Source organism: Theropithecus gelada, chromosome 7b, assembly GCF_003255815.1.
Source record: "Theropithecus gelada isolate Dixy chromosome 7b, Tgel_1.0, whole genome shotgun sequence".
Lineage (NCBI taxonomy): Eukaryota > Metazoa > Chordata > Mammalia > Primates > Cercopithecidae > Theropithecus > Theropithecus gelada.
In genome coordinates this window covers 17,741,811-17,746,678 of record NC_037675.1, presented here as the reverse complement: position 1 = coordinate 17,746,678, position 4,868 = coordinate 17,741,811, and positions in this window count along the sequence as shown.

Here is a 4,868-nt window from a genome sequence, read left to right as displayed (position 1 = left end):
AGTGATCAAGCCGCTTAACTATCCAAAGTGGCCCACTGTCCCAGCCTCTGCCTGTGGGGATGAAGATCTAGGGCTCTTTTGGAAGGCTAGTGGGTGCCAGCACCGGTAGGTGGCATGAGGATCAGGTAGGCCCCCAGCCCTGGTGCCTTAGCGCTGTGTAAGTCCTCAACAGTTCTAGTGCAATCTAGGGAAGGGGGTCAGATCTCTAACCCCTTTAATGGATGGGGATTGAGTTTTCATCACCCTGTGGTTGTTCCCTGCCTACCTAAGTTTGCGGACTGAGAGGCACGCTTGCCCCCAACAGGCTTGGCCAGGTAGGAAATGAAGCCAGTGGGAAAGGGAAATGCATCAGACCGGTGGGAAGGGCTGGGCCGGGCACAGTGGTGTAGAGTGGACTGACTCACTTTGCATCCTGGCACTTAGTACCAGCATAACCTTAGGCATGACAGCCCCTCTGAGCCCATCTCCTTATCCATGTAATAGTAATGAGAACAAAATAGTCCTTCCTATAGAGGTGTTAGAAGGACTAAGCGTTCATGTCCATTGGCCTCACTGGAGAGCTTGTTAAAATGCAGATCCCTGGGCCCCACACACAGAGTTTCAGAGTCAGTAGCCTGGAGCGGGCTAAGCATTAGTCCATTCCCAAGTGAGGAAGATGCTGCCAGGCAAGGACCACAAGGAAAGCTCCTGACTCCCACCATCAGAGTTGGTCCTTGTATAGTCTTGCCACGTCAGGCACTGTTCTGAGCTCTTCATGAGGGTCACCTCGCAATCAGCACAGCAGCCTGTGCAGCGGGTACCATCAGCTCGAGGTGAATGATGTGGACGCTGAGCCATGGAGTGGTCAGCTTGCCCGAGCCCATGCAAGTAAAAAGTGGCACAACCAGGATTTGAACCCTTACCTTACCCACTTTGCCACACTGCCTGTTACGCTCTGTGAAACGTGTTGCACAAGACTTAGCACACCGCACTCAGCAAGTGTTGGTCATCTTCATGGGAGAAGTCCTGGAGCCCAGAATCATATGGAAGCCACCGGCCAGAGGTCTGTCTCTGGAAGGCCAGGGAGAGAGGCTGAAGAGTCAGGGCATGGATGCAGATGATGGCAGCTTAGCAGGGTCTGAGACTAGCTGAGTCTAGGGAGCAGGAGGACAGGGACGAGCTAGTCCTTGAGCCTCCCAGACTCAGTTTCCTCACCTGTAAAGTGAGGATAACCCCTCCCTCATAGGATTGCTACAAGGAACAAGTAAGATGAGAATGTAAAAGCCTCAGGACAGAGCGTCTTCACGCTCCATCTCACTCCAAAGTCTAAATCCAGCCGCTCTTGCTCAGAGCCCACAGTGTCCCCACTCTGTCACAGCTCTTCTGGCTATTTTGGGTGGGCAGATCATTTGTTTGTCTCTGTTTCATAGGAGCACAGCAGGTGTTTGTTGGGGTATAGGCTGCCTTTTCAAAAAGTGCAAAAATAGCATTTGTCACATCAAAAAAAAAGTGCAGTAATTTAAGCTGTACAACTTCCTTCTCTTAATTTGGAAAGTCATGTCGTAATCATTACAGATGAACTTGGGAAGGGCCCCAAGTGACAAAGAAACATACCCTGATTAATCTTCCCAGCAGGGACAAGACTTCTCACTTCCACTGAAGAACTAAAAAAAGAATAATTTGCCTTCAAGAAACAGCATATTTGCTCTCCCTGCCCTTAGACGCACATTTTCCGTGGAGTTTGTTGGTGGTGTTCATGAAAGGGTAACTCGAAAGCCAGTTTTTGAGTCCCCTCTGTGTGCCTGGCGCTGGGCTGGGCCCTGGGAACACAGAAAGGAGAAAGACACAGCCGCTTTCCTCATAGACCTGGGGCCTGGGGAGGCCAGAGAGTTTGGGGAGGTTGCTCTCTTCCCCTAACACTGTCACAAGTGCCTGCTCCTCCCCTAATTGCCACCCACTAGTCATTTAGCCACTCACCTCTTCTCTGTCTACCTGCTGCTACTCCAACCCAATGTCATGGCTTCAAATACAACAACATGCCAGTGATCCTCGGATGTGTGGCTGCAGCCCAGACTGCTGTTCTGACCCTGCTGTGTCTTGGGCCAGGGCTCTGTGGATGACATGACCCCCATATGTCCCTATTCTAACACGGGGGCCATGGTGGTGCTGTGGGTCCCTGGGTATCAGCATCAGTTTAGATGCCATAGTAGGAACCAACCATTCTGAAAAGAAATGAATGCTCATGTTCTAACTGGCTGCAGTTGCTCTGGGGAAGGACCAAGGCTCTCACTTGCCATAGAGGTTGTTGGGTCCTTCTTTCAGCCAGTGTGTTCTTGTGGCTCAGTGTCAGAAAACTGGATCATAACTTTGCTTAGAAGTGTTTTTGATTATATATATACTTGGGGATGTTTCTGCCGGCAGCCCATTTATCTTTCCCCTAGGAACACCATGTTCTGAGTCACTGATCCCTCAGATCCCTAAGTCTGTAGAATCCTTAGTTCACTCCCCACCCCCATGGCCATTCCAACTTTGCAGCTCATTACAGTAATTATACTCACCTTTTTTCTGAGACTTATGGGCTGCCATCCGCCCTCTGCTAGGCCTGTAGCCAGTGGCTCTCAAAGTCTGGTACCTGGATGAGCAACAGAAGCATCACCTGGGAACTTTTTAGAAATGTACCCTCTCTAGCCCCAGCCCAGACCTGCGGGTGAAACCCTGTGTGTTTTAACAAGCCCTCCAGTTGATTTGAATACATGCTAGTTTGAGAGCCCCTGCTGCATCTTCTCATTCCCACCAGAGAGGCCAGCTCTGTAACAGTGTCTCTTCTGTCAGTCCCTCTCCTCCAGAGGACAGGTACCACTCAGCTTCTCAGTGGGCTGGTGCCCCTCACCAGCTGCTTCCTTATCACTTTGATAGATGGAGGATCCTCCAGGCCTCCCCAGGAACGTTGCTAGCCTGGTGGGTTTTCTGGTCTTACTCCCACTTCTCTGATATTTGTTCCTTCCCTCCTGCATTGTCTGTCCTGGCGTCTCTACTTCATTCATTTAATGTGTACTCTCCCTTTCCCAGGCTTCCCAGGGCTACCCCAGTGGCACATTAGCAGCTGCCCAAGGCCCTTGCCAGGAAGTGAATCTTTGTCACAGGACAGGGCCCCTACACCAACAACCCATACTCCAGCTATATAGCCTTGACCCGCAAGCCCACCTTGACCCAGCACCTTGCAGATCACCTATCCTCCCAGTCCCAGGCTTTCTGCTTCAGTCCCTGCTGGCAAGCATGAATCAGGTCCTGTAGCACCTTTGCTTGTATAATTCCCCTCCTTCCTGAGCTGGCCCAGTACTTCCCAGCTGGGCTTGCTGAGGTTTGACCCTAGATACAGATCTGGTGGCCAGGAGAGAGGTGATGGTGGACCCCAAAGGGAAAGCATTGCCTTGTAAGGCCCCTGCCTCATTTGTGGCCTGTGTAGTCTTCTGGCAGAAGTTGGCGGCAGGGGGGAAGGGCCTATATTCCTGAAAGGGGGAGTGGGTCACTTCTGCAAGGGAATCTGGAGAACCATGGCTCTTACCTGCAGTCCCCAAATACCCCCATCCCAAGTCTCACAGTCCTACTCCTTTCCCATCAGAGCCCTGGCTTTGACATTAGAGACTTGCCCAGAATGAGAACTCAGCCTCTCTCACAATTAGAAGCTGTGCCTGCTCTTCCGTTCTCTCTGCCTTCTGCCTGTAGGGGGGTGAGGGTTCTTTTAAAAGCAGTCAAGTAGGCCTTGAGACTCTCACACTTGACTGTAAACCGCTGAGCAACAGATCTGAGACAGATATTTTCTCTCTTAATGAGCTAGTGGCACTTAGCAAAAGTCACTTGATTTTACAGTCCTTCTAGTTACCGTTCCTCCAAACCTCTCAAGAGCTCACGGGATTTTACCCTTTCACCTGCCTCCACTTCTACTGTATCTTGTCCCAGTTCATAAAGGGTGAAAGTCTTAGCAATCACACCTCAACAGCATGCGGGAACTATCAATACTCCCCTACCCACTAGCAATAAACAATCCAAAACTGCAATTAATATTCATTTTATTTATTTTTTCTTTTTGTGTAAATGGAACTTTAATTTAGAAGTTCCATTCATGGCTGGTTGTAGTGGCTCATGCCTGTAATCCCAGCACTTTGGGAGGCTGAGACGGGCAGATCATTTGAGGTCAGGAGTTTGAGACTAGACTGGCCAACCTGGTGAAACCTCATCTCCACTAAAAATACAAAAAAAAAAAAAAAAAGAAAAAGCCAGAAATTAGCTGGGCGCGGTGGCAGGCGCCTATAGTCCCAGCTACTAGGGAGACTGAGGCAGGAGAATCACCTGAACCCTGGAGATGGAGGTTGCAGTGAGCTGAGATGGTGCCACTGCACTCCAGCCTGGGCAACAGAGCAAGACACCATCTCAAAAAAGCAAAAAACAAACAAAAAAAGAAGTTCCATTCATAATGATATAAAAAAATTACTTAGAAATAAATTTAATGAAAGAAATTCGAGACTTGCACCCTGAAAATGACCAGACATTCTTAAGATACATTTTTAAAGAGACCTAACTTGATGGAAAGACAGCCTGTGTTCATGGATTAGAAGATTTACTATTGTTAAGACGGCAACACACATACATACACACATACACACACACGCACACATGTAACCAATGTCTACAGGCATGTCCATATTTCTTTCTCTATGTATCTAGCTGGCTGTCCTCACACAGGTTCATACTGATGCCTCCAACTCCCATCTACAAGGATCATTCTAGCTTCCCCTTCCCTTATTTCTCATTTGTAATTTCCTTCTCTAGCAGTAAGAAGCCTGGCTCTCATTACCTATAGTATAGTTTCTTATTTGTTCACCCCTTGT